This window comes from Heteronotia binoei, chromosome 12 (assembly GCF_032191835.1).
Source record: "Heteronotia binoei isolate CCM8104 ecotype False Entrance Well chromosome 12, APGP_CSIRO_Hbin_v1, whole genome shotgun sequence".
Taxonomy (NCBI): Eukaryota; Metazoa; Chordata; class Lepidosauria; order Squamata; family Gekkonidae; genus Heteronotia; species Heteronotia binoei.
In genome coordinates this window covers 64,271,639-64,290,462 of record NC_083234.1, presented here as the reverse complement: position 1 = coordinate 64,290,462, position 18,824 = coordinate 64,271,639, and the positions used below count along the sequence as shown (strand labels likewise).

The following is an 18,824-nucleotide window of genomic DNA, read 5'->3' as shown; positions in this document are numbered from 1 at the left end:
GCACTTTCCAGCCAGCAGCTCCATCCATCCCCCTATCTCCTGCCCATTCCACATGTCTCCCTCCTCTCCACCTGTTGTTTTTGCTGCCTCAGTGCACTGTGCCCTGCTCAGCTCTCCTTGCTCTGGCTGCCACTGATGACACTTCACTTAGCTCAGCCACAGCAAAAAGAAAATGAAAAAAGCAGACTGTGTGCTGGAGGCTCCCTGGAAGACACAGGCCCTGCCTGGAAGCCAGGGGGCAGTTCCCCCACAGGCCCCACTGTGGCTACCGACCTACCCAACAGGTGCATATGGAGTGGGGAATCAAACCCAGTTCTCCCAGATTAGACTCCATGCACGTAACCACTACACCAAACTGGCTGTCTCTAAAACAGAAGAACGTTAAAATCATCAAGATCATATGAGACTACATCAGACGATCTCAAGCCACCATTTTGGGTTCCCAAGGTGTCCTAGTTACCCTGTGGAAAGTAAGCCTCAGCAACCACAAAGTTGCTTACAATCAAAGCACACGTTCTCAAGGCACAGCCTAAAAGCAATTCAAGGGTAAGGAAATAAGGTTTCACAGATCAGTCTCAAGCACATTGGGCTACTAATAGCAGCCCATCAGCAAGACTGCAGCCACATTAACTCCACACTGAATCTAGCCTCACCGCAGCCTTCTATAGGGCATTTCCTTGCAGGTGAGGCTGGTCTCACATCAAACTCCTCTCCACAAGCTGGGTCAGCTTCTTTACTCAGGAGGAAAAGTGGCGGCGAGATCCTGCAGTGACTTATTGGTTTCCACTGGCACAGGGGCCATGCTAATCTTCTCTGTATTGTTCCAATTTTACTATATGTGGTAGCAAAATTTTGTGCATTAGCACTTAGAAAGTAAAACTGCCTGACTAAGGAAATGTCAAATGCTGAAAAATGAATCCGAGTTTTAAAAATTTCTTTTTAAATATATGATTCCGCTTTTTACGTATCAATTCAATCTTAAATTTTAAAACTGGTCTTTTAAAAATCTGTTTTCAACCTTGCTTGTCTTGTGACCATAATAAACTTGACTGATGGCTTGGTTTCCCCTGGCATTCCCTCAGTAGAGGAGAGGCCTCAGGCTGCCAAGCGTACACTCCTGTACCTAGACAGAACATACAAAATTGCCTTATCCCGAATCAGGCCCTTGGTCCATCAAGGTCAGTCTTGTGTACTCAGACTGGCAGCGGCTCTCCAGGGTCTCAGCAGAGGTCCTTCTGCATGCCAAGCAGGGGCTCTGCTACTGAGCCATGGTTACTCCAAGCCTCAGCCCTTGGCCTTTACCTTCTCTGGTCCTGGAGTCCTTCATGAGACTGTGGTGGCTCTGGCAGTGGATGGTCCATGTTGGAACCTCCTAGCTTGAGAGTTCTGGAGAGTTCTGGAGACTCAGAGAGCAGCACCTTGCTAACTCAGGGTCAATTTGGAGAGGACCTAAGAGGCTGGACTCACAGGGAGGGTCTGTCAAGGCAGGATTTGGGGATGGATTGACCTCCTCCTCTTTCAATGAAAAATCATATTCCCACGCTAAACCGGATGGTCCACGACCAGGACTTTTTTTTTGGTAGAAAAAGCCCAGCAGGAACTTATTTCCATATTAGGCCACACCCCCTGACACCACCATTGTTCCACATAGGGGTTTTTGCAGGAAAAGCCCAACAGGAACTCATTTGCATATTAGGCCACACACCCCTCACATCAAGCCAGCCGGAACTGTGTTCCTGTGCGTTCCTGCTTTTTTAAAAAAGCCTTTCCATGACAATAAAGGGGGATGATGTATGGTATGGTATAGCTCAGGGGTGGCCAACCTGGCTCAGGAGCTACATGTGGCTCTTTCACACATATAGTGTGGCTCTCAAAGCTCCCACTGCCCTGCTGGCCAGTTTGAAGAAGGCATTTCTCTCTTTAAATCACTTCTCTAGGCCAAGCCAGCCAGTGGCTTGGAAAATCCATTTAAAGTTAAAGTTGCTTTCTTTCCACCTCTCCCCCCATTTTCCTTCCTTCCTCCCAGCTTTCAAACATCTGACATCCATGTCTTGCGGCTCTCAAAGACCTGATGTTTATTCTATGTGGCTCTTGCATTAAGCAAGTTTGGCCACCCCTGGTAGAGCCCAATCTTATCAGATCTCAGAAGCTAAGCAGGGTTAGTACTTGGATGGCAGGTCACTAAGGGAGGCAATAGCAAACCACTGTTGGTTCCCAATTGCCTTGAAAGCCCCTTGCTGAGGTTGCCATAAGGCAGCAGTGACTTGATGACATGTATTTACACAGGGGTAGAATTCTAGCAGGAACTCCTTTGCATATTAGGCCACACAACCCTGATGTAGCCAATCCTCCAAGAGCTTGTAAAAAAGAGCCTTGTAAGCTCTTGGAGTATTGGCTACATCAGGGGTGTGTGGCCTAATATGCAAAGGAGCTCCTGCTAGAATTCCACCTCTGTATGTACATATGGAGACAACCTAAAATAGCATTGCCAAGGTTCTTGCTGTTAGAAGAAGAGAGAGGAAGTGGGAAAGAATGGGCTAGAACCTCAAGGGCTGGGATGGAGGAAAAGTGGAGACCACAGCACAGGGGGAATGAAAGTCAGCAGCATTAGGGTAGGGAAAACCAGGAGCCAGAAGGGAGTGAGCCAGACCTGCCAAAGAGAGGAGGACAAAGGGAGGGGCTGTGGCTTAGTGGAAGAGCCTCTGCTTTGCATGTGGAAGGTCCCAGGTTCAATCCACATCATTTCCAGTTAAAAGGATGAGGTGGTAGGTGATGTGAAAGACCTCTGCCTGAGACTCTGGAGAGCTGCTGCCAGCCTGAGTTAACACTACTGACCTTGATGGATCAAGGGTCTGATTCTGCATATGGCAGCTTCATGGATGTTCATGTAAACAGCAGGGGGTAGGATGAACTGGGTGGGAGAGGGGGTGGAGAAGCAGAAACATTAGATGGGGCTATTAAGGAAGAGGAGAAAAGGATGTCTGGTTTAGAAGAACAAGAGCAGGAGGGGAAATATGGGGACCAGTAGGAAGACTGAGATTTCTTTTCTCCAAGTGTCTTTGTGGATCTCCCCTTGAAATAACAGTCATAATAGATAAGCTACTGCTTTCAATTTAATTACTTGGTCGTTTTCGCACTCACCTCCAGCCGGCGCGACCCCCCTCTTCACCGCGCAGGATCTGCGCGGATTTCGCACTAAATGCTGCGGAGCAGCCTTTTGCGCCGGAAACTCCCGGCGCCGGCTGGAGGTGAGTGCAAAAACGACCCTTTTCATAATTTTCTACCAACTTTGCCTGTGGTTTTCCTTCCAGCCTCTGCTTTGTTCTGTTGGTTTGTATACTTGTTTGCATCTTACATCTATGTTTTTTATACTCTGGCATTTATACATATAATATACTTCATTTATCACATAATATATAATGTTGGTTTATTGAAGCACAAATAATGTTGATAAATGAGTCTGTTTTTACATGGAAAATTTGGAACAAAGACTCAGAAAATGGCATGATAATAAGGAACCGTGTGTTCAATTCATACACGGGAAGTAATACTGAAACAGGGTCAGAAGAGCAGGGATGAGAAAACAGGATGCTTCTGTTTGGTGCTGTGGTTAAAAATGGCAGACTCTAACCAAGTTTGATTCCCCAGTCCTCCATGTGAGGCCAGCTGGGTGACCTTGGATCAGTCACGATTCTCTCAGAGCTCTCTCAGTGAGGAAAGGAAGGAAAGGAAATTGTAAGCTGCTCTGAGACTCTGGGTGAATAATAATAATAATAATATGTTATTGAGTTGTATTGAGTTTATTGGTGTTGTTTAATTGCAGAGTATTCATTTTATTGTTGTATTTTAACTGTTTAATACCTGTAATCTACCCTGAGCCCACATGGGGGAGAGAGGAATATAAATCTGCTAATTAAAAAAAATGAATAAATTACTCGTCATCGTCATCCTCATCATCATCTTCTTCTTGTTTTTAGTTCCACCTGAAATACCTGAAAAGCACTTTAGTTCTTGAAGAGCAACAGATCTGAAATTTTCAATGTCCATGAACTTAGACAATGAGTATTTGTTCTTGTCTTGGATGTAGCATTGCTAACTCTGGACTTGGAGATTTGGGGGCAGAGTGTGTGGAGGGGGGATTTCAAGTAAAATCAATGCTATACAGTCCACTCTCCAAAACAGCCATTTCTTCCAGGGGAACCAATCAATTACACTCTGGAGATAAACTGTAATTCTGGAAGAACTCAAAGCCCCATCTATGGATGGATTTACAGCCCAACTGGAGTGTCATCCACTTGCTCTCAGTTTTGCCCCCTTTTCTGGGGTGGACACAAACATCCTTTTTAAGATCCGAGGGACTTGTTTTTCTGCCTAGCTTCATTTCCTAACCAATCTAGCAGCAGCAACACTCTCCAGTTTTGTTTTGCTTTACAATCATTTTGTTAGCTCCTTTCTCAAACCTCCCCCTCCCCAGTTTTTTTTTTTCTTGTTGGTATTTTTTGTGCCATAGCCTGAAATATGCTCTGCATTAAGAAAAAAGGTCTGAATCTCCTGGACTGTGGTTCTCTCTCTCTCTCTCTGTCCAAGAGAGCCTCAAGGGCTCTCCCTAACTATTGAGGTCCGAAAAAGGGTCCATTCTGCCGAATTGGCTGCCCTCCACACTGATGGAGGGGGAAGTCTTTTGACCCCACCCTCTTTCCTCAGCACATCTGTCCAAGCTTGTGCAGAACATGGCCTCCCCCCCCCTCCCATATGCTACAAGCATTTTTGGCTTTCCCCGAGTCCTCAGTGCTTCACACCAGAGGCCCACGTTTTTTTGAAAAAAAAAAAAATCCCCGTCTGCCCACCTCATCTACGCTGCGCAGTCCAGAAGAAAGAAGTTCACAGATCAGCAAAAGTGAGAGTCAAATATTCCCCCATTTCTCTTCCTCAATTTATTCTTATCTCCAAAGGGAAAAATTAAACTAAATGGGCGGGAAATGCTGGGGGCGGGGGAGAATAATCCACACAGTCCATATTACTCTCTTTTAACCTCTTCTGCTCCTGAAGTGTGCCTTGAAGGGTGGTGGTGGGGGATTATCCCTGGCTATATGCAGCTTCTTCGGTCTGTTCTGTTTTTGTCTCTGGTTAGGGTAAGCTATTATGGCCCTGAGGCAGCTGTGTGGAAGAAAACAGCCTGACAAACAAAAGTACTTCTATATATCACTCAATCCTGTCCAAAGTTTCAGGGCGGAATTTGGGATATGGTCAGCACGGCTGCTTGGGAATCTGACTTGCTTGCATCAAAACCATTTAGCTCCAGTCAAGGTTGATGTGCCAGACAAAGAAGAAGAGGAGTTGGATTGATACCCTGCCCTTCACTCAGAGTCTCAGAGTGGTTTACAATCTTCTTTTCCTTGCCATCCCCACAACAGACACCCTCTGAGCAATGTTCCCTCTAAGCTGCAGAGTCCTGTGAGCAAAAATTCTAATTTGTCAGCTACTGGCATGAAAGTTGTGAGCTCCTGCATAAATTATTGTGCTTTGCGGCCATTTTCCCTGAGCTAAGACAAAAATGTGTGAGCTGGAGGCTAAAAATCTATGAGCCAGCTCACACTAACTCAGCTCAGAGGGAACACTGCCTGTGAGGCAGGTGGTGCTGAGAGAGCTCTCTGAGAACTGCTCTTGAGAGAACAGCTCTAAGAGAACTGTGATTGGCCCAAGGTCACTTAGCTGGCTGCATGAGGAGGAGTAGGGAATCAAACCCAGTTCTCCAGATTAGAATCCGCCACTCTTAACCACTACAACAAATTGGCCAGCCAGCAAGAGAGGCACATAATATTGTATAAAGCTTTATTGCCACTACATAAGCTGTTTTCAGCAAGCCATGACCCCGTGTGGTACAAGGGAGAGAGGGTGGTTAAAGCAAGAGAAGAGGAAAGTCTATTGCTACCTCCCAACTCTGACCCAAAGCGTATTGTAGGAAGACAAGCTTACAGAAGGATTTTCAAGTTTCAGTCAAGTCATGTGACAAACTTTACCTGCTGTTACTCTACTATGCACATGCTGGTTCAATATGTTGGCTCTAATGGGCGGTGACTGTTTAGGGTCTCAGTCTATGTCTGTCTGAGTTCCTAAAACTGGAGATGTCTACCCTCTCTATCTACTTGGGACAGCCCCAGCTTCTGGAGAGCTAGTCTGGAGAGCCCAAACTGGAGAACCCAAACTGGAGAGCCAGTTTGGTGTAGTGGTTAAGTGTGCAGACTCTTATCTGGGAGAACCGGGTTTGATTCCCCACTCCTCCACTTGCACCTGCTGGAATGGCCTTGGGTCAGCCATAGTTCTGGCAGAGGTTGTCCTTGAAAGGGCAGCTGCTGTGAGAGCCCTCTCCAGCCCCACCCACCTCACAGGGTGTCTGTTGTGGGGAAGGAAGGTAAAGGAGATTGTGAGCCGCTCTGAGACTCTTCGGAGTGGAGGGCGGGATATAAATCCAATATCTTCTTCTTCTTCTTCTTCTTCTTCTTCTTCTTCTTCTTCTTCTTCTTCTTCTTGACATCTATCCCCGGAATGATTTGATTGTTGAAAACAGGACTATATTTCATTGTAAGTTATTGTACAAAGGAATTTCAGAGGGAGATTAGAAAGAGAGACTGCTGAATTGCAACTGAGAATGAAGCTCAAGGCAATGCATCCTTCTGGACTGAATCGAGACCTAGGTCACAGTCAGATGAACCATTTAACCCATCAGTGAGGCACTCCTGGGTTTGTCTCCATTACTTGAAACACAGTTGCCTTATCAGATATCCTGACTGTAATTTGCCTTGCCGAGTGCCTGTCCCATCATTGACCAATCAGACAGCTGGGCCTTCGCACAGGCACATAAACAATGCCGCTGATTGGCTTGCCCAAGTATGGACTATTTTCTAGGCGTGTGGACTAAACAATGATTGCGTTACTCACAAATCCCAACCTAAAAAAAACTCCCCCCCCCAAAAAAAGTATTTGCAGTTGCTCAGAATGCATCTCTTGTGGAGCTTAAGGCACCTGTGGGCTCCTGCTGCCTTTCACCAATTATGCGGTTATGTGCATATCATGAAGATTTTAAAAAATGGTACCAAATCAAGACTGACGAGGACAGAGGTTGCAATGGCTGGATTACGCTGGAGCGATCTTTTCTTTTGCTAAATTTGTTAATTGAAGTATTTGAATCTTGCTTCCGTATAACTCAAACAATACATAGCATATATAACATACATCAATACGTGAAATGCTTCTTTCCCCCCCTTTTCCTTTTTATTCCCCTCCCCCTGTCAAAACAACCAGTAATAATACCTTATTTTATATCTGTAGCCATAAGCACACCTTTTGGAGTTTAACCAATATATCATTATTGGCCCCTCCTGCGTTTACCCATCTTATATACTTAAGCCACCTCTTCTTAACTTCCACAATCTTATCCTCACCTAACTTTTCCTGTTTTAATATCAATAATATGTCCGACTGGATCCATTCATATAAATATCCATTCCATCTGTCTATAGTCCATTTTGTAGCATCTTTCCAGCCAAACGTTATAACCACATGGACAGCTAAAGTCATAGCTTTAAATAGATCCTGCTAGGATTTATCTATTTTATAGTTCCCCAAAATTTCCATAAATAACACGTTCCCCAATAACTCCACTTTAACCTTCCTCCACCTTTTCGAAGATCTTTTACCAAAATTTAGTCACCTTAGAACACTCTCACCAAAGATGTGATGCTGGAGTGATCAGACAAGGAAAATCTATTCATAGCCCATCATCAAACATTTAGGACTGGACTTTATGCACTGTCAAATAAGCCTGGAACTGACTCGGGACAGGAGGGTTTGCCCACAACTCACAGACCATTCCCAGATGTTGCCTTCTGGATGTGCACTTAAAATCTGATAGGCATCCATGGCTATGTCGGATATAAATGCACATCTGACCATGGCCCTACGTTTCCTGTCTCAATACCAGTGCGGATTCCTCCACGCCTACTACTCCTCTATGTATCAGACCTGATCCAATCACACCTTGTCTTGCCATTTGCCTGCTAATGTCACGTGGCATCTGAAATTACTCCATTTCCCAATATATAGGACAGATGGACTCCCATTCTAGCCGTATCTGGAGAAGTAAGCAGTGACTCATGAAAGCTCCTACCCTGCCACAAATTCTGTTAGTCTATAAGGTACTACCAGACTCTTGCTCTTTTCTACTTCCATATAAGACAGTCAGGTGAGGATCCATAGCTCAACCTGCAGAAAAGGTTCAGCTGTGGCCTCTTTATCAAAAAGGACCACGAACAACTTCTGCCAGAGATGTTGGAACAGCATTGCCAGCCAAAGCTGATAACACTAGGTTTGATGGGTCCTCGCTTTAACTCAGCATTAGGTGATTTTATAAACCCTTGTGTCATTAGTGGAGCCTGTTGAATATTTTTTTTCCCGAATATTAGACTTCTGTCACTGAAGATACTGTAACAAAAGTTTTTGTTGTTGCTGTTGCAGGGTTTCCAACACCCCGAGCACAATTGCCATGGGAAGATGAAATATTGCATCATTTTGACTCCAGAAATAGCTCACAGGCTGTTAAAGGCCCAAGAAAAACAAAATGTGCTCTTAGGAATTAGCTGAAATGTAAGATGAACAAAAACAAATCTGAGCCTTTCCCAAAGAGCCTACTAACTGAGTGGGTATGTTAGGGTGTCTTCATATGTTAACAGAATTCGGCCACTGCAGTATGACTTTCTGTGGGTTTTTATGGGCTCTTGAGTACTGGGGTATTTGATCACTGTACCCATTGTGGCCACCTCTCCCACCCACACGGTGTTACTTAATTTTTATCTCCAACTGCAGTGGCTATCTTCTCTCAAATGCAGATCCCTTCTCCTCCTTACAATTGCACCTATGCTAGGAGAAGTGGACTGTGATTTTTTGTACTAGTTTTAGCCTCCATTGGTGCTGGCAGGTTTCAAAGAAGGGAGAATCACTGCCGTGTCGGAGAGGCCTCTGGGTCAATGAGAGAGAGATTGAAGAACCACGCAGAATAGCACAATTCTTCTTGTATTCTGCTTTCTTCACTGCTTCCAAGTATCCTGCATCCCTAGTTGTGGACTCACTGAAAGGGTATAGGCCCAGCCATGCTGATTTCTGAGACTGGCCCTTTAAAAAAAAACATTTTTGAGGATTATCTGTAGACTGTTACATTTGACAGTCATGCATATGAGCATCTCAGTCAGTGCAAAAAGGGGAAACCATGCACAACCATCACATGTTAATTCCTCAACAGAAATGAATTTAATGTGGAACCTGCTTATACATGATCAACATGCGAAGATTCTTAAGTGTAAGGATGTGCTGCTGGCAACCGACATCAAGATCATTCATACCATAGCATTCCCTGTTACTATATATGGGTGTGAAAGTTGGGCAGTGAAGAAAGCTGGCAGGAAGAAAGATGATTCCTTTGAAACGTGGAGTTGGAGGAGAGTTTTATGGATACAGGGGACCATCAAAAAAAGTCAAATAAGTGACTTCTAGATAAAATTCTGAACTCTCCCTGGAAGCTAAAATGAGTAAACGGAGTCTTTGATCACATTAGGAGAAAATAAGAGCCCCTGTAAAAGAACAGTGCTGGGAAAAGTTGAAGGCTGCAGGAAAAGAGAAAGATCCAACAGGAGATGGCTTGACTCAATCAAGGAAGCCACGGCCCACAGTATGCAAGACCCAAGTGAGGCTGTTAATGATAGGATGTTTTTGGAGGTCACTAATACATAGAGCCCCGTGGTGCAGAGTGGTAAAGCTGCAGTACTGCAGTCCAAACTCTCTGCTCATGACCTGAGTTAGATCCTGGCAGAAGCTGGGTTCAGGTAGCCAGCTCAAGGCTGACTCAGTCTTCCATCCTTCCGAGGTTGGTAAAATGAGTACCCAGCTTGCTGAGGGGAAAGTGTAGATGACTGGGGAAGGCAATGGCAAACCACCCTGTAAAAAGTCTGCTGTGAAAATGTCGTGATGCGACGTCGCCCCAGAGTTGGAAATGACTGTGCTTGAACAGGGGACTACCTTTACCTTTTTTTAATTCATAGGGTACTATAAGTTGGAAGTGACTTGACAGCCCTTAACACACACACACAATGTATGAGATTAGATTCAACATTCATGCCTATGTGAAAGTGAATTTATGAACTTGTTGAGCTGGAATGTTGATCTGGTGGTCATATACACAATTGTTAGTGAATGTCCACAAACAGCAGAAAATGAGCATCTGTGAGCATTATTGTCTATGGCATTCTGCCATAGGAGTACCAGCAGGGAATGACTTTGACCTCTGTGCCCTTCTTCCCTTCAGGGCACCCTGTTGGCTACCGTGGAAACAGGGGACTAAATAGGGCATTAATCTGATCTAGCAGGATATGTTCTTAGGTATATGTGGGGGGGGGGGGTTTGTGAATTTCAGCATGGAAGTTGTTTTCTGGTAGGATTTTAAAAATATTTTCTTACAGCTGTTAGGCCTAGAGAATGAGAAACATAGCTATAATCCCAACATAATGGCCAACCATGGTGACAAACAATATGGGAATAAACTGGGGGACAATTAGGTTTGCGTATTCCCTATCCCTTCCTCCCTTCACACAAAGCTACTTAACAAAAGACTCCCACATTTTTAGGACACCACAGTTCGTTACATACAAACCATAACCTATGAACAAAGCAGGAGTCAAGTCGCACCTTTAAGACCACCAAAGTTTTATTCAGAATGTAAGCTTTCGTATGCTAAAAGCACACTTCTTCAGACAAGAGGATCAGGTACGGTGAGCTGAAATACATGCAGTTGGTGGGTTAAGAGGGCAAACTGATACAGAGCTGGGATCACATGGTGGAACAGTGTGACAGTTTAGAAGGCCATTTCATCTGGATAGCCATAAAAAGTAATAATAGTTGCCTGCCAATTGGTGTTTCCGCAAGTCTAGGTAAACTACAAAAGGACATGTATTTCCTTGTTGTTGTCCACCTAATTTACTTCTCACCGTCAATCTATACATTATAAACATCATTCTATTTTGCCATTAGAAAAAAGAATACATAAAATGAAAATGGATTAAGTATATGTAATGAGATAAATAGCCAATATAAAACATTATTCTGATACACTATTATTAAAGAGAAATACATTGGAAAACTGTGGATGTATAGCTTTATTCACTGAGAGTGGGTTTAGCATATGTAATGAGATAAAACACACACATACACAGACATATATACCATATATAAATGGTGTGTGTGTGTGTGTATATATATACCATTTGTATGCCACTTTCCCACTCAAATTAGTGTCCCCAATCAAAACATTAAAACATCTGTTAAAACACAGAAAAAAATGTTTAAAATATTTTAAACAAATAAAACATATAAATGCAGAGACATAAAAAACAAGGAGAGTGAATGAGTCTTTCTGAGGGGTTGTCATACAAAACTCTTCACCTGCTGGTGGAAAACTAAAGCCGAAGGAGATAAGACAGATATTCCTGGGGTAGGAGTTCCGGGTTTTGGCACCATGACCGAGGTCCCTTTCTTAGGTTGCCATTCATTTAGGGAGCACCTGAAATAGGGCCTCTGAAGTTGGCAGGAGTGGACAGATAAGTCCATTAGGGAATAGGGGACCCTTAAAGTTTGCTGGCCCCAGGCTGTATAGGACTTTAAATATCAATACCAATTGGGCCAAGTGGTCAATACGAATAGGGCCCAGAAGGAAATTAGGCGATTGTATAGGTGGAACCAGACTGGAATGGTATGGTCCCACTCCCTAAGACACACTACAGTCAGCATTCTGGCTGCAGCATTCTGTACCAACTGCAGCTTCTTGACAGTCTTCAATGGCATCCCCACACTGCAGTAGCCTAATCTAATTGTTATCATGGCATGTACTACAGTGGCAACATCTGTTTTTTGTCCAAGAAGAGCCATAGCTGGCTCACCAACCTCTTGGCCATATGAGACAACCTTATACCATCCAGTTCAGTATTGTCTCATTTTGCTCAGGGTTGTCTGTTCTGACTATCAGGAGTTCTCCAGGAATTCTAATAGAGCACGTTCTTCTTCAAGACCTCCTGTCTGGAACTTTTTGACTGGAGATGCCAACCACTGAACTTGGGAGCCTTCTGTATGCAAAGTAGTTCTCTAACAATAACCTGTAGTCTGTCCCCAAAAAGCATGTTGGGAGACATGAGGGATGTGGCAAATTTGCCAAACCTTAGGAGGGTTGGACCAGTGACCTTTAGCTTTTTGATCTAATATTCTCTCATCTGCTAGTATGATAACATGTTCTCAGTGCAGTCCTGGTATATCAAGGACTATTTTATCTTTGATAAAATTACAGCTGATTTACAATTTTGTGATTCACAATCAGAACACTCAGATCTGTTACAGAAATGCCTTCCATTTGTTTGGATGAAATGGTATACATCAAGCACTTCACAAAAACCTAGCAAATGCCTGCTCATTATTTTTTTCTTAATTTGTAGCACCTTATGATGGTATACATATTCATCTATGTTTATTAATTTACTTCTCTATTTCTTAAATTGTTTTCCTTTTCTCCCTGAGCTTATTAGTACCAATATGTGTATTGGATATCCCATAGCTTCTGCTATAATAATTGAGCGTATTCAATGTAGTATATGCATACTGTGCCCAATGTTAATCCTTTTTGATGTGATAAGCTTATGATCAATGTTCCCTCTCCCAAGTTATCCTGTGTTGTATCCTGTTTAACATCAATAAAGTTTGAAAGCTCAAAAAAAACCCATGTTCTTTATCAGCATAGGTGTGCAACATATATAAATAAACTTATCTATCATATTCTGGTCAAATTATTTGTTCATATGTCCTAGTATGGTGCATTCTGGCATTGGCTTTCCAATGCTTTGACAAGGGTCTTTCCCTGCTGGGATACTTGAAATCCAGTTTGGTGTAGTGGTTAAGTGGGAGGACTCTTATCTGGGAGAACCAGGTTTGATTCCCCACTCCTCCACCTGCAGCTGCTGGAATGGCCTTGGGTCAGCCATAGCTCTTGTAGGAGTTGTCCTTGAAACGGCAGCTTCTGTGAGAGCTCTCTCAGCCCCACCCACCTCACAGGGTGTTGGTTTGTGGGGGAGGAAGATAAAGGAGATTGTGAGCCACTCTGAGATTTGGAGTGGAGGGCGGGATATAAATCCAATATCTTCTTCTTTAAATCAGAGGTATGAGAAAATAAAACCTGAGATCATGTACATACAGATCATCTGCTCTAAAACAGAATGATGAAGTAGTCTTTTCACACCCATTTAGAGGTTATTGAGTTGGTGGTATGCATTGCTGTTTGGTATAAGGATCAGGAAAGTCAGCACAGAATGGAAAGCTATAAAGAGTCTGGCCTTGCTCAGAAGATTATGCAAACCTCCAGAGATGAAGCCCTACCAACAAATTCAACATCTGTGCATGAGTGTGTGTACACATATGCAGACCTAGCACCCCAAAAGGCAGTTTTCATGTCCTTATTTGCTCGGCGTATGAGTTCTACGTGCAAACATATTGCACAAAAAGTACAGTTCTCCACAATAGGGCCAAGCGTATAGCTCTGGGTTGCCAAATGTTGACTCTGCGCAACAGGGATGGTCAGCACTACTGCGTGATGGCTACACACATCCCCCAGCTGCCATCCAGAGAACATCATGTGATCCATGGCCTACAGCCAAGCCCTACAACACCACCACATTTGTTCTATTTCCTTGGGCAGGAGCTCAAACATTAAAGGATTCCCGTCAGGCATTCTTCAAGCTACAGTACCCACCCAATGAAGTACAGAAACAGATTGACAAGGCCAGACCGGGACTCTGAAGAACTGCTGCCAATCATTGTAAAAATATTGATCTAGATGGGGCCAGTGCTTTGACTCAGTATAGGGCAATTACTTATATGGCTTTCAAATTACGTGTTTTCCCTTCTAAGCACTCCGTGAGTGAAATATGGGCTAGAAATGATAGATAATCAGAAGAATGCCAGAGTATCATCTGAGGCAGCATCTGGCAACCTGGAACCATTTTGGAAAGCTGTACTTTCCCCTTAATGTCTTTTATTTGCACGTAAAATGCATATGTTGATCAAATGAGGATCTAATTGACTTTCCATTGGGATAAGCTTGCATGTAAATACCATGTGTGCACACACATTCAGATGCCTCCTCCATCATTTAGCATCTATCAGCATGAGAAGCAGAAGTTCCTCATTTGGATAAGAGAGGGATCAGAAAGGTTTCCCCTGAATTTCTACTTGGCAGGCAGCTTTTCAAAGTGCAGCTGTTCAGTGGCGACTTCATTGGAATGTCACACTTAAGATGGTTTTATGTAACATTGCTTGCAATGTTTCCTCTAAGCTGCAGTCTTGTGAGCAAAAAAAGTCTACTTTGTGAGCTACCGGCATTGAAGTTGTGAGCTCCTGCATAAATTAGTGTGCTCTGCAGTCATCCTTCCTGAGTTAAGACAAAAATGTGTGAGCTGGAAGCTAAAAATCTGTGAGCTAGCTCACGCTAACTCAGCTTAGAGGGAACACTGGTTGCTTGTGATCACTCCAGTTCTTGTGGATGATCACGAGAATTGACCAAAAGGTGAGGAATGGCTGAGCAGGCTCCAATTAGAAATTTTTTTTTACAGTAAATCAGATAATGGTTGTAGAAGGGGAAATGCAGAAAAACAAAATAGCAAGATAGAATTCCTTGTTTCTGATTCTCTATACACATGACCTTCAAAACTGTATACAGAGTTTTGACGAGATCCTTAATAATATAAATGCAGGGCAATTTATCTCTGTCTGTCTGTCTATCTATCTATCACTGAGAACACTGATGGCAAGCATGTTAAGCAACTTCAAACTTACTTTGACCAAACTTCTGGTTGAAGTGAGTCTAGCCTCCTTGTCTTGACATTGTGTTTCATGTTGCAGGAGATAGTGTAAAGAATTATGTCATCCCCAGAAAAACACTACAACACCCATGAGGCCGTGCAAGAACATTCATCTGTGATCAGGTCAAATCAATTGCCTTTTCTTCTTGTTTTCAATGAGGTTCTATGTGCATGGATTATTGTGCTGAAATTAGTAGCGTGAAATCATCAAATGAAATATTTTTGCAAATGTGTGTCTGGGAAGAAATGACAATTCCCATGAGGCAGTGTGACAACATTCATGCATGCATTGCAACTGAATTCTAAAGTCTTGGAATTTTGACTTTAAAAAATATCAGGGTCATTTTTGTTTCTCCCCTGTGTGGAGTCTTTATTTTGTCTCCTCTCACTGAATTTTTCCTGTTAAAATAAGTACATTTTTCTACATTGTTTTTGTTGTTGTTATATTGGCATAAAGCATATACACAGCATCAACAATGTGGAACCAGATAACTTGATACAGTACAGAACCTACTCTTCTTTGGCATTTGGGCCCTAGGCAATGTAAGGCTTTATACATTAGGAGCCATGGAAAGGAGTCATCCAGCAGAAGAGCTGGAAGAACCAGAAGAGGCATTTGTTGGTTTGTCGTATACCAGCACAAAAGCATGTAATAGAGAGGGAATGAATAAAAAGAATGCACATGCTTGGTTTTCCTATCTAGAGGCCCATTTGGGAAACACAAAAGGATGCAATCTCAGATCTAATTTAAAACATGTTCAGTGGGGGGGGGGGGGAATTGCCCATAACAAATAATATAGGGCAATCTCAAATTTCTCATCTCCCCTGCTTCAACCCAAAGACCTTCCCCCCCATTTCAGTTTTCACCAGGAGGCTGCAGGCATCGGTTCAACAGTGTGGCTCTGCTGTCCAAGGATATCACAATCTCCCTTTTAAATAGGAAGCGAGACAGCGAAGAGAAGAAGTTGGATCAGCACCCAAATGACTGCACACTTCAAAGAGATCCCTGTCTGAGGGGGTAGGCTGTTATTCACACATGGGCAGCTGCTGAACCTCTGCACAAATGCTTTTGTTTCTGTCTCGAAGCAGCCTCGTTTGCCCCACTGCCAAGAAACCCCTGGATGAAATCCTGGAAGGAATCTTGCATCGCTAACACCTTCCTGAAAACACACACAAAACCCTTAATGCAAGTTTGGAGGGGAGGGGGATTACTTGGTGAATCCCAGTCCATGCGGCAACATTTTTGAGTGGTTCATCTCCCTCCGTTTTTGAACCTTTTTCTTTTGGAAGATAAATGCCAACAGCTGGAGATTCGCTAAGCAAAATTGTAATTAAAGTCTCTTGTATATAAACTGATCTTTTGAAAAGAACGAATTGATGTCAAACTTTCCTCAGAACCAGAGATGTGAAGGTCTGGGATAGGAGGGGATGGTGTCCCTCCCTCTCTCCCTTATTCTCTCCCTTTTTTGTTTTGTTTTGAAAAGTCAAGCCTCTGAAAATATCTACGGACATGTCTGAACATGCCTGAACTTGTCTAAAGGATTAGAACAAAGCAGTAGACAAGTGCACCTTTATGACCAACTAAGTTTTATTCAGAATGTAAGCTCTTAAGCAGACTTCATCAGACAAATGGGAATGGAAGCAGCAATTCGTAATATAAGTGGGCTGTGCAGAATCATGGGAGTGTTTTTAGCAGATTAAAAGAATCATAAATAGGAATCTGTGTTTGTTTGTGCTAGGACAAAACAGGGCTGAAAAAACAGTTTTGACCTAACACTAACAAACACAGATCTCTATTTGTGATTCTTTTAATCTGCTAAAAACATTCCCACGATTCTACACTGCCCACTGATATTAAGAATTGCTGCTTCCATTCCCATTTGTCTGATGAAGTCTGCTTAAGAGCATAGGAAAGCTTACATTCTGAATAAAACTTTGTTGGTCTTAAAGGTGCACTTGTCTACTGCTTTGTTCTATTGCTTCAGACCAACACAGCTGCCTACTGGGATTTGTCTCAAGGATATCAGAGTCACTTAAGAACTAGGCCCTTCTTAAGCAAGGCAGAAATCAGTTCCCATGTTTCTGCTAGAGTGATGATAGCAGAAGAAATGAAGGACTAAGGGAGACCAACTGCTGTGAAATCAGTGCAGTAAAAAAAAATCTATTACTTACAGAGGGATTGGCCCAGTCTAACACAGTCTCATAAGCCCTGGTTAGCACTTGGATGGAAGACTATCAAGAAAGTCCAGGGTTGCTATACAGATGCCGGCAGTGGCAGACCACCTCTGCCTGTCTCTTGCCTTGTAAACCCTACAGCCAGGGTCACCAAAAGTCTGCAGCAATTTGATGGCACTTCCCACCAGAGGGATCTAACCCAGATGCCATCCTCAAATCAAGTAGCACGGCCTCTTGTCGATGACTGATGTGAATACCCACACCCCAATTGTTGCTGTTCACCGGAGACATTTTCAGATCACTGTTCATGCAAAATCTCTATCCTTTTTTTGCATCCAGTTTTCGCCTTCAGCAACTACATGAGGAATTGCCATAATTGGGCTCATCCCAGATGGAGATTGCAGGATCCATTTTTTTAATGGCTAAGAAAACAAACAGTGATCCAGGTAAAAAGTAGTCCCCTGTGCAAGCACCAGTCGTTTCGTATCATGATGTTTTCACAGCAGACTTTTTACGGGGTGGTTTGCCATTGCCTTCCCCAGAATCTACACTTTCCCTAAACTAGGTACTCATTTTACTGACCTTGGTAGGATGGAAGGCTGAGTCAACCTTAAACCAGCTACCTGAACCCAGTTTCTTCTGAGATCGAACTCAGGTCTGAGCAGAGCTTGGACTGCAGTGCTGCAGCTTACCACTCTGTGTCACAGGGCTCCAGGAGACTGTATTTATTTAAGACAGGTGATCCAGGTGTTTTGTATTTATTTAAAATGGTTTCATGATAAATAGGGATTACTAATTTTAATCCCATCTTGGCCACAAACTCAACAGGTGGCCTTGGGAAAGGCATCCTTTGTCAGGGGCCTTAAGAAAGGCACCCTTCTGCTACATGGGGCTAAGAGTCCTGACCTGTCTTTTAAGGCTGCTGTAAACATTACTGTGATCATGTATGCAAAGTGCTTTGAATGTGGAAGCTAAACAGGGTTGGCCATGGTTAGTATTTGGATGGGAGACCATCAAGGAAGACAAGAATTGCTATGCAGAAGAAGGAAATGGCAGAGGAAGGAAACACCTCTGCTGTTTTCTTGCCTTGAAAACTCCATGGGGGGGGGTGCCATGAATTGGTTGCAGCTTGACAACATCTATCTATCTATCTATCTATCTATCTATCTATCTATCTATCTATCTATCTATCTATCTATCTATCTATCTATCTATCTATCTATCTATCTATCTATCCTGGTGTAGAGAATAAATGCCCAGACTCTACTCTGGGAGAACGGGGTTTGATTCCCCACTCCTCCACATGCACCTGCTGGGTGACCTTGAGTCAGTCATAGTTCTCAAAATATCTGTTTTCTCAAGAGCAGTTCTTGAAAGCTCGCTAAGTCCCACCAACCTCACAGGGTGTCTGTTGTGGGGAGGGCAAGGGAAAGGAGATTGTAAGCCACTTTGAGATTCCTTTGGGTACTGAAAGGTGGGGTATAAATCCAATCTCCTCCTCCTATTATTATTGTTGTTGTTGTTGTTGTTGTTATCTAGGGAATAAATTTGTACATCCTAAAAATTAACAATGATAATTAGTGTTTATACAGCATTTTTGGTGATCATGGCACTGTATTCATTAGTATCTTGTTATAATTCTCTTGCCAACCACTTCTGTGGCTTGAAATGATTGCTTAACAATTTGAGGGCAGGGACTGAGTCTGC

At 43.2% G+C, this 18,824-nt stretch overlaps 1 pseudogene; it reads right to left on the bottom strand.

The window, feature by feature from the left end:
* Positions 1-757: 757 nt before the first annotated feature.
* Positions 758-848, bottom strand: LOC132580816 (U6 spliceosomal RNA; annotated as a pseudogene).
* Between the last annotated feature and the right edge of the window lie 17,976 nt (positions 849-18,824).